This window comes from Lagenorhynchus albirostris, chromosome 15 (assembly GCF_949774975.1).
Source record: "Lagenorhynchus albirostris chromosome 15, mLagAlb1.1, whole genome shotgun sequence".
Classification (NCBI taxonomy): Eukaryota; Metazoa; Chordata; class Mammalia; order Artiodactyla; family Delphinidae; genus Lagenorhynchus; species Lagenorhynchus albirostris.
The window spans coordinates 60,513,524-60,525,573 of record NC_083109.1 but is presented as its reverse complement, the minus strand read 5'-3'; the positions used below and the strand labels follow the sequence as shown (position 1 = coordinate 60,525,573).

The 12,050-nt window shown below is 38.0% G+C and overlaps 1 non-coding gene across 1 annotated transcript; it reads left to right on the top strand.

The window, feature by feature from the left end:
• The first annotated feature begins 10,353 nt into the window (after positions 1-10,353).
• TRNAG-CCC (transfer RNA glycine (anticodon CCC)) lies at positions 10,354-10,426 on the top strand. The gene has a single exon. It is a non-coding gene; the product is annotated as a tRNA-Gly (tRNA).
• Positions 10,427-12,050: the final 1,624 nt, after the last annotated feature.

Here is a 12,050-nt window from a genome sequence, read left to right as displayed (position 1 = left end):
GCATTCCCTTCTTCAAGTTTTTGTAAGAGTTTCAGAAGGATTGACATTAATTATTCCTTAAATGTTTGGTAGAATCTACACATGAAGCCATCTGGTCCTGGGCTTTTCTTTGTTGGGAGGTTTTTGATTACTGATTTAATTTCCTATCAGTAATTGATCTGTTCAGATTCCCTATTTCTTCATAATTAAGTCTTTGTAGTTTGCATATTTCTAGGAATGTATCATTTTGTATAGGTTGTCCAATTTGTTGGTGTATAACTGTTCACAGTAGTCTCTTATGATCCTTTGTATTTCTATGGTATCAGTTGTAATATATCCTCTTTCATTTTTATTTATTTAAATCTCTCTTTTGTCTTAGTCTAGTGAAAGGTTTGTCAATTTTGTTTATCTTTACAAAACCTCAGCTCAGTATCATTGATCTTTTCTATTGTTTTTCTAGTTTCTATTTCATTTATTTCTGCTCTGATATCTATTATTTTCTTCTTTATGCTTCTGTTACCTAATTTATTCTTTTTTTTACTTCTTTGAGGTATAAAGTTAGGATGTTTATTTGAGATCTTTCTTTATTCTTTTTTTTTTTTTTTTTTTTTTTTGCTGTACACAGGCCTCTCACTGTTGTGGCCTCTCCCGTTGCGGAGCACAGGCTCCGGACGCGCAAGCTCAGTGGCCATGCGTCACGGGCCCAGCCGCTCCGTGCCATTTGGCATCTTCCCGGACTGGGGCACGAACCCGTGTCCCCTGCATCAGCAGGTGGACTCTCAACCACTGTGCCACCAGAGAAGCCCTCTTTATTCTTAATGTTACAAATTTCTTGCTGTAAGTTTCCCTCTTAGAACTATTTTGGCTGTCTCCCATAAGTTTTGGTATTTGTGTTTCCTTTTTCATTTTTCTCAAGATCTTTAAAAAATTTCCTTTTGATTTTTTATTTGATCCACTGATTGTTCAGGAGTGTGCTGTTTAATCCCACATATTTGTGAATTTTCCAGTTTTCCTCCTGTTATTGATTTCTAGTAAGAAACTGTTGTCATTGGAAAATATAATTGGCAAGATTTCAATCTTCTTAAATTTGCTAAGACTAATTTTGTGACCTAACATATGATCTATCCTAGAGAATGCTCCATATGCTTGAGAAGAATGTGTGTTCTGCTACTGTTGGATGGAATGTTATATGTATTTCTGTGGTTTTGTTTACTCTGAAGTAAAATTCAAGTCCAATTTTTTTATTGATTATCTGTCTCAATGATCTATCCATTGTTGAAAGTGGAGTATTGAAATCCACTATTATTGCATTGCTATTACTACCTTCAGAAATTTGCTTAATGTATTTAGTATTTGCTTAATATATTTAGATGTTCTGATGTTGGGTACATATATATTGATAATTGTTATATCCTCTTGATGAATTATCCCTCTATCATTATATAATGACCTTCTTTGTCTCTTGTGACAGTGTTTTTTTTTTGTTTGTTTGTTTTTTTTTATGGTACGCGGGCCTCTCACTGTTGTGGCCTCTCCCGTTGCGGAGCACAGGCTCCGGACACGCAGGCTCAGCGGCCACGGCTCGCGGGCCCAGCCGCTCCGCAGCATTTGGGATCTTCCCGGACCAGGGCACGAACCCACGTCCCCTGCATCGGCAGGCGGACTCTCAACAACTGCGCCACCAGGGAAGCCCTTGTGACAGTTTTTGACAGTCTATTTTGTCTGATAGAAGTATGGCTGCCCCTGCACTCTTGGTTACCACTTGCATGGAATATATTTTCTCTGTCCCTTAATTTTCAGCTTACATGTGTCCTTAAATCTAAAAAGTGAGTGTCTTTTACACAAGACATAATTGGGTCTTGTTTTTTTATCCATTCAGCCACTTTATGTCTTTTTATTGGAATATTTAATCCATTTACATTTAAAGCAATTATCGATAGATAAGGACTTACGATTTTCATCTTGTTTATTATCTTCTGATTGTTTTGTAGTTCATTTCCTAAACCTTCCAATAAAATCATATCTCAAATATAATTAAACATTCAGTATTTGCAATATAACTATGTGTTCATGGATAGGTCATGGCCTAGTTAGTACATGTAAGTTTACTGCTGAGTCAAACAGTATACATTGATTATCTTTTCTCAGTTATGTAACTTTATATTTTCCTGGAGTTGATAATTGCCTCAGTTTTTCATTTGCTTAGTTTTCTGTTTCACACAGAACTCTAGAAATCCTTTTAACACTATTTTTCTCACGGTCAAATGAAACAGTTATGCTATTGGTTCCACTGTTTTCCTGGAGATGCTCTATTCATATCTTTCAAGTTCCTCTGTTTTCCTGCTCTTATCTGTTTTAGTTGCTCTCTGGGCCTACTTCCCACTGTGATCTAGAGAATTCCTTTCAAAACCATTCTTAAAATTACCTTTGCTTCTGTTTTCTGCTGGTTCCTTCCTTAGGAATCTTGTTTTTCTGCCTTTTGGGTTACTACTTTTTGGAGAACACACTGTCCAAGAGCTTTCTGAGAACTTACAAATGTGAAGGAAAAAAGCTCTCCCTTGATCTCTAGCTTGAATGCTATAGAATTTTTATGTGGAAACCATTATTAGTCAGAATATTTAAATCATTGCTCTATTGTTGCCTAATTTCCAATGTCGTTGCTAAATAAACTAATACCATACTGATTTCCAATTATTTCTTTTTCTTCTGATTTGAAGCATTTTAATTATTTTCTCTATTCACCTTGTTTTACAACTTAATGATGATATATCTTAGTTTGTTAACTTATTGTTGTTACTTTTTATTCTGGTCACTGTGTTAGAAAGAGAGTGTTTTTCAAACCTTGAAATTTTTCTTGTATTTTTTCTTTGATAATTTTCCTTCCAATGTAATTCCTTTTCTATTTTTTGAAAACTCTTTTTAGTGAAATATTGAACCTCTTGGATTGAAGCTCAAATTAAAAATATGTATGTATGTGTCTGTTTGTCTTTATCTTTTGGTCCTACTTCCTCTTGATTTTTCTTCCAACTCTTATGCTTATTTTGTTCTTTAAAAAATTGGTTATGATATTTTAATGTAAAAGATCTTTTCCATACAATCTGATAGTTTATTTATGGTATCCTGCTTCATGGGTGTTTCATGAATTCTAATATAAAGTAGAACTAGCTATAATGATAGCTAATATTAATTGAGCCAGGGAGTATTTTAGGAACTTTATGAAATTAGCTCCTTTGATCCCCAGAACCATGGATTGAGGTAAGGGAGTGGTTCTCCAAAACAAAAGAAAGGAATTGATAATACAAGAAAAGGAAATGAATGTGGAATGCCAAAAGTGACAGATAACCATGAAAGACTGATTCAAAGTATTATATGCCTGCCAGGACCCAGGCACTATAGTAGGCACAGGGGCTGGGAACATGGAGAGGGGAATAAGGCACCATCCCTGCTTGTTCACATCCTTTAATGTAGTTGAAAGCTAATGGCATTTGCCACTTGTCAGCCCCTGATGAATTCCTCCCCCAGTGCCTTGAAGCAGCAAGAAGCTCTGCAGGAAAGGCAGCCTAGAGCAGGAGGAGGGAAGGGAAGGGACCTAGGAGTTGCTCCTTCTTTGTGAAAAACTCTGATGGGAAAATTGTCAGCTGTACTCCCACTCTCTCTGAAAGTCAGTATGATGCTGCATCCATCTTAATCACCATCAGAGAGAGCAGGCATTTTAATAAGCAGCATTATTCATGAAAACTTTGTTCTCCTTTCCCACTTCCTTCCAAAATAAGATAGACGTGAACTTCAAATGAACTCCTCATTTGTCTCCTTCTTCTTGCCTCTTCTTTATATTCAAACCCACTACCTTCTCCCCATGGCCCCCATCCTCTGGACATCTTCTGGGGAACAGATGAGGAGTAGCTGTCCACCGTGGGGGAGGAAGAGTGTGGCTGGAGATACCTGGGTCCCTAGAGGGTAGGGATTATTGGACCTGTCACTACAAATTGAGAGACAAAAGAGATGGGATCCCTGCTGTAGTGGAACTTAGAAATCATTCACTCAACCAATCGCTTACTTAACAAGTATTAATTGGTCACTTAATGTGTATTTCACTGAGAATACAGTGAATCAGACATGATTTCTATCCCCAGAGAAATTATCAATCCATTCAACAAATACTTTTGAGCTGCAGGACAGATTCCAGACAAGATCATTAAAAGGCATATGGTCCCTGTAATTCATTGCATTATAGGGATACTTATTGATCACCTATATGTTTTAGGTATTGTACTAGACCCTGAGCTCATTGAGACGTAGAGCCTTTGTTCTACTCAGGGTCTAGAAGAGAAGAAAGTTAGTAAAAGAAAGGAAAAGAAAAGAAAACTATAAAACACATTATCTATTATGGGAAATGACATGGATAACAGCTCACAACTTCTCCCCTCTCGTGACTTCTCCATATGGTTCAGAGGCACTAACCCCACTCTGTGCTCAGAGATGGGCACCATGAACAAGGGCTGACCAAGCAGAGCATTGCATCTTCCTGGACATAGTGATTGTTTCAGAGATGGGAGCAGGACTCAGAGAGGATTAATAATACAACAGTGTATGCGGACTTTGCTGGGACCATTTGGTAGTTGGCACTGTGTTTATACTAAGCTTTCCCAGTGTGTACAATTATCTTGCTACCACATGGAGAGAGCCTGCCTGAGAATAAAACCAATGCTGAGCAAAACAGACCAATGAGATGGAAAGAGACCAAGCCCTTTTGACAGAGTGCCTGGAACCAGTCATGCCTGAAGTAGCCGTGTAAGAATAATCCCTAAACTGTTCCAGTACAGGCAGACCTCGTTTTACTGTGCTTCACTTTATCGTGCTTTGTAGATACTGTGTTTTTTACAAATTGAAGATTTATGCAAACCCTACATGGAGCAAGTCTACCGACATCATTTTTCTGACGGCATTTGTTCATTTTGTGTTTCTGTGTCACATTTTGGTAATTCTCACAATATTTCTAAAGTTTTCATTATTATTTTATTTGTTATCATGATCTGTTATCAGTGATCTTGGATGTTACTATTTTGACCCACTGAAGGCTCAGATAATAGCATTTTTTTTTAGCAATACAGTATTTTTAAATTAAGGTATATACGTTGTCTTTTTAGACATAATGCTATTGCATATGTAATAGACTATGGTATAGTGTAAACAAAACTTTTATGTGCACTGGGAAACCAAAAAATTTGTGTGACTCACTTTATTTTGATATTTGCTTTATTGCAGTGGTCTAGAACTGAGCCTGCATTATCTCCAGGGGATGCCTGGACGTGGATCATTGAATCTCCTTTTTGACCTAAACCAGTTTGAGTTCTGTCCCTAAGTAATATAGGATCTGAGACATATTTCCAACCCTTCAGCCTTTGTAGAATCAAAGTGGGCCATGTGTCAGGTGCCTCCAATTTCTGTGATGGGAATTTTTTTTAATATAGAAAAAAATGAGAAAAATGAGGTCCAGAGAAGTTAATTGATTTTCCTAAGGTCACAAGGCAACCTTGTGGTAGAGTTGAGATTTGGATGTAGGTTAGTCTGATTCCAAACAAAAAGCTCTTAATTATCATGATGCGGGCCCCGTGTAACTGGCATTCAGAAAGGGTACCCTTAACTGGTAGTCACCAGAGTTTTATGTAGAAATTGTGCATATGTGTGTGTATTATTTAATAATCACAGAATTTCTATGAACTGGATACGTTTTTGCTCACTTTACAAATGAGGAAACTGAGGCTCAGAGAGTTAAGTTGGGCAAGGACACATGCCATTAAGAGGCAAATCTTGGATTAAAACCTAAATCGTTCTAGTTCCAAAGGTCCGTTCATGCTCTTTCCAGAAAATCATTTTCCCAAACTTATTCAGTGGTGGCTACAGGGGCTCAGTTTATATCTCCAAGCACACGTTCATCATGGTGCACAGTGGCAGCCCATCTTGCTGCTGTTCTATAACCCTTCACCCTGAGTACATTCCAAACTGCAAGGGAAAAAAAGGTACCACGCTCTTTGGGTCAAAATGGCATTTTAAAAAATGCTCTTTCTACCTCTAACTTCAGCAGTCATGGAGATATCATTGTGTAGTTTACTTTTAATCTGAGTTTTTAAATAGCACACATGCTAAAACTCAAACAATACAAAAGTATTTACAATGCAACCTGGGTCTTTCTCCCACCTACCATCCTAGCCCCAGCTGTACAGAGGCAGCCAGTCATTCATACGGTTATTCTAAACATGATCTGTGCACACACAAACACCCACAGCTCTTAACTTACACGCATCTAGAGCCGCGGTTCCTAACCAGGGATGCTTTTGCAGCCCTCTCCCCCGGGGACATCTGGCCATGTCTGGAGACATATTTTATCATCATGGCTTGAGAGTGGTAGGGATTGCCGCTGGCATCTGCTCAGTAGATGCTGCAAAACATCCTACAATGCACAGCAAAGTCCCCACTACAAAGACTTATCTGACCCAAGTCGTCAATAGTGCTGAAGTTGAAGATCCCTCATTTAAAAGAATCATCTTCTAACTTGCTTTTAACACTTAGCAAGATGTGTTGACTCTCTTTCCATGCCAGCATACACCGATATTTTTCAGTGCTTTAAACAGCCTCATGGTATTCTGTTTTATAGATAGGCCTTAATTCATTTAATTAGTCTGCTACTGATAAACATTTAGGTTAGTTACAGTATAAGGCAGGTACAGTACAATACCATGCAGCAAGGGGAAAGCTGGTCTAAACATGTCTTTGCACACAGATTCATGTATCTGTAAAATCTGTTCACAGAGGATCAATCACTGAGCCAAAGGGAAAGCATTTTTTTCTTTGACAGGTGTTTCCAAACTGCTCTTCAAAGCAGCTGCACTGGACAACACACCCACATCAAATGAATGAGAATGCCTATTTCCTCACACTCACTGGGTTTTACCAAACATTTTAACTTTTGTCAATTTGATAGATAAATAACTGGATCTCACTGCTATTCAAAAATAGATTTCATTACTCATGAGCATGATTGAACATCTTGCATGTATCTAAATTCTGAAGTTCCTAGAAATGGTCCCTTGTTGCTACAGGACCAGGAAATGTGCCCTTTCAGAAGGAGATTTTACTTTAACACCTCTTTGCCCTGTTCCTAGATCCTGACTGATTCCCTGGCAGAGGCCTCAGAAAGTGTGAAGATGATGTCAACACACCCATGACTACATGCTTCTCAGAAGCCTGCATAATTAGAACCAGATGGGAAATCCCAAGTCGCTTCCTAATGTATCTGAAGCCATTCCAGTCCTTATCTTTATGACCAGAGGTGGTTTTTCTCTTTTTTTCTAGAGATTCCAAGAGAGATGAAAGTTGCAGAAAATCAGGAGCAGGACTGTGCCTGTGAATAAGCAGATTCATTCATTTAGGCTGATTAAAAACTAAATGTCTGTTTCCCCGAGTAGAGCTGAGAGAACATTCCTTATTCTGTAAATGATGAAATCTTTATATCAAGAAGGCAGATATCCAAAGGGAAAATAAAACAGAAGAAACTTAAATGCCACCTCCATCCTTTCAGGAGGCAGGAGAGAGGGAAGGGTTACAGCATCTCACCACCCAGCGAGGGCACAACGCTCACCAGTGATGGAGAACAGGGTGAGCCCCCATGAGCCGGATCGTGCCTTGAATGGTTAAGGAATAAAGAGCTCTTCTACCAGTATGGATGGCGATAGCCAAGGGCAGCATATATGTACTACTGCTCAGGCTGCCCAGGGACAGAAAGCTATGGGCTGACCTTTTTCTGGGGCAATCTGAGTATTGAAAGCAGCCAGGTACTCAAGAGATATGCTGCCCAGATGCTGGTAATCCGTCAATTTTGTTTTGTATTGTGTTGCCAAATAGCAGTCATTCATTTATATTCCAAACATCACATTTATCCTTAATTGTAATGCCTTATAAACTTGCAGGGAGGAGAGAGCAAAGAGAATGGTCCCAATATACCCTTCTGTTATGACTAGACCCCATATTAGTATGCCATCAGTCTATCTGAAAAATTGCCTGTGGTATTTAATGTAACTGCTCAAAATATTCCCTCCCCCTCCTTAAGAGAGGAATATACATTTTTCCCACTGATATCAGGCTTGGCCGTATGACTTATTTGGCGAATGGAGTGTGAACCAGAGTGACATGAACCAATCATGAGCAGAGTCGTCGTGTAGTAGTCCTCTTCTCTCTTTTATCTGCGACACTAGCAGCGATGTCCCAGATAGACTTCTTCTATCCGCCTAGATACTTGTGTTGGTTGCTGTCACTTTTGAAATGAGGAAATGTGAGTCCTTCAAACTTGCTCTTTTTCAAGATTGTTTCGGCAATTTAGGATCCCTTGCATTTCTATACGACTTTTAGGATCAACTTGTCAACTGCTGCAAAAATGGGAGAAGAATTTTAATAGGCATTGTGTTGAATTTGTAAATAGATCAATTTGGGGAGTGTTGCCATCCTAACAACCTGAAGTCTTCTGATCCCTGAATACATTCTATCTTTCCATTATTTTAGGTCTTCTTGAGTTGTCTGCAAGGATGTTTCACAGTTTGTAGTGCCCAAGTCTTACACTTCTTGTATTAAATTTCCTGAGCATTTTATTATTTTCAATGCTACTGTTAGTGGCATTGTTTTCTTCGCTTTCTTTTTGGATTGTTCATTGCTGGTGTATAAAAATACAAGTGATTTTTGCATGTTGATATTGTATCCTATATCTTGCTAAAATAATTTGTTCGCTTTAGCAGTCTTTCTTCCTTTGGATATTCTGTATACAAGATTTTGTCATCTGCAAAAACATGCCAAGATGCAAGTTTTACTTCTTTCTTTCCAATATGAACGCCTTTATTTATTTTTCTTGTCTAATTGCCCTAGTTAGAAACTAGGACAATTAATAAAAGTGGCAAAATTGGACATCCTTGTCTTGTTCCTGATCTTAAGGGGAAAACTTTCATTCCTTCACCATTAAGTATGATGTTAGCTATGAATTTTTCATAGATGTACTTTATCAAGTTGAGGAAGTTCCTTTCTAGTCCTAGTTTATTGAGTATTTTTATCAGGAAAGAGGATTAGATTTTCTCAAATGCCTTTTCTGCATTTATTAAAATTATCATGTAGGGGCTTCCCTGGTGGCGCAGTGGTTGAGAATCTGCCTGCTAATTCAGGGGACACGGGTTCGAGCCCTGGTCTGGGAAGATCCCACATGCCGCGGAGCAACTAGGTCCGTGAGCCACAACTACTGAGCCTGTGCATCTGGAGCTTGTGCTCCGCAACAAGAGAGGCCGCAATTATGAGAGGCCCGCGCACTGTGATGAAGAGTGGCCCACGCTTGCCACAACTAGAGAAAGCCCTCACACAGAAACGAAGACCCAACACAGCCAAAAATAAATAAATAAAAAGTACCCTTAATTAAAAAAAAAATTATCATGTAGTTTTGTCCTTAATTCTATTAGTGTGACATATTACATTGATTGATTTTTTTTAATATATTCAACCAGCATTATATTCCTGGAATAAATCCCACTCGGTTGTGGTGTGTAATTTTTTAAATATTTTACTGGATATATTTTTTACATTGTGTTGAAGATTTTTGTGACTATATATACAAAATATATTGGCTTATAGTTTTCTTGTTATGCCTTTGTCTGGTTTCAGTATCAGAGTAAAATTAGCTAATAAAATGAGTTGGAAAGTATTTCCTCCTTTTCTATTTTTAAGAAGATTTTTTGAAAGATTGTTGTTATATCTTCTTTAAACATTTGGTAGAATTTGCCAGTGAAGCCATCTGGGTCTGGAATTTGTTTTGTGTACGTTTTTTTCTTCACTTGATATTCAGATCTTTTTGAGTCAGTGTTGGTAATCTTTGTTTTTCTAAGAACTTGTCCATTTCTTCTAGATTTTCTATTTGTTGGCATACAGTTGTTCATAATATTCTCTTATAGTTTTTTTTATTTCTATCAGATTGGTAGTCATGACCCTATTTTCATTCTCGATTTTATTAATTTGAGTCTTTTCTCTTTTTTTCTTCATCTGTCTAGATAAAGGTTTGTTAATTTTGTTTATATTTTCCAAGAACCAAAATTTCATTTTATTAATAATTTTCTCTATTATTTTTCTTTTCTCTACCATTAATTTCTCTCTAAGCTTTATTGTTGCCTTCCATCTAGTTGCTTTGGGTTTAGTTTGCTCTTCCTTTTCTAGTTCTAGTTTGTTAATGTAGAAGGCTAAGTTATTAACCTGAGATCTTTTTGATTCTCTCACCATGTGTTGTTTTCACTGTTGCTTCTGCTGTTTGTTTAGTGACTTTCCTGTACTAATTATTTAAAATTTGGGACTTCCCTGGTGGTCCAGTGGCTAAGATTCTGCACTCCCAATGCAGGGGGCCCAGGTTCAATCCCTGGTCAGGGAACTAAATCCCGCATGCTGCAACTAAGAGTCTGAATGCCGCAACAAAGATCCCGCAAGCGGCAATGCAGATCCCACATGCCACAACTAAGACCCGACGCAGCCAAATAAATAAATAAATACAAATAAAAATAAATTAAATTTGTATTCCTTGTTATGTGTGGGCATCGAAGTTTCTGTTTGCTTAGCTTAATGGTCAGTTAATAATTGGACAGAAATTTCCTTAAATTCTTGGAACAAGTCACCCAGCCTTTGCCCAGTGTCTCTGTATGGTAGGGCCACCACTTCAATGCCCTGGAAGGCAGTTTACAACTCTTCCTCAGCCTTCACCTCCTGCTTGTGCAAAGCCTCAAGGTCAGCAGTGAGAACTTAGGGCCCTCTCAATTCTTTCCCAAGCACGTGCAGCCTTGTGCATGTGTGTACTCTTCTAGATTCTCAGGAACATGTCAGAAATTTTCAAAGCCCTCAATGGACATCTCATTTTTCACCTTTTCCTTTTAAGTTTTTTGGTCAGCTTTTTGTTTGCTCAAATGTTTACTGCTGCCTCAGGCAGCTACTATGTTAAAAAACTGCCACTGATTGGTTCTGACAAATGCCTAAAGGGAAAAGGACCTTCGCAAAGAGTAGGCTCTGAGTCAGGTCAGGTAAATAGAAGCCTTGTTAGTGGGTGTTTCCAGGCAACTGTCAGACAGGTCAGTAATGATAATTATCTGAGAATAGCGCTTCTAGAGAGCTCCATACTCGTTCTTTCCCTTCAGTGGCCACCAGGCTGCTGGTTTTCACTGTGGTTGCAGGCTTTTGGTTTTCAGGGCTATCATGGAGCTGAGGAGAGGGGTTTGAATGGATCAAGTTAAAATGCCACAAAGCTCTCTGTTCTTATTGATATTTATCTGTTTTCCTTGATTAAATGTTTTTTAGATTGTTGCAAGCCTTTGGTTAATCTCCAGAGTTCTGAAAAAGTTAGTTTTTAACAATTTTTACTAGTGTTGCTTATCTGGAAGTACAGATTTTTTAGAGTTCGTTACAATGCCATTCCCACTGACATTCCTCTGATGGATGTTAAATCTGAGTCTAAATACTTCACTTTTACAATCATTACAAAAATGTCTCTCTCATTAAAGTTCCACAAGGGCAGTAATTCTGTTTTCCTTGTTGACCATCATATTCCTCTATGTAGTACAACACAATGTAGCAAGCACTTACTACATATTTGATGAGTCAAGGAATGAATGAATGAATGTCCTCCACAGCCAACAAAGAGTTAAATACAATGAAAATCTAAAACTAATAAATTATCTATTTACATTCCCACCAAGAGTGAACTAGCAATTCCACTCCTGGGTATATACCCAAAGAAAATGAAAACACTAATTTGAAAAGATACAAACACCCCAATGTTCATGTGAACATTATTTACAAGTGCCAAGACATGGAAGCAACCTAAGTGTCCATCAGTAGATGAATGGATAAGGAAGATGTGGTACATATATACAATGGAATATTACTCAGCCATAAAAAAGAAGAAAAAATTTCCATTTGCAACAACATGGATGGAACTGGAGGGTATTATGCTAAGTGAAGTAAGTCAGACAGAGGTAGACAAATACTGTATGTTTTCACTTACATGT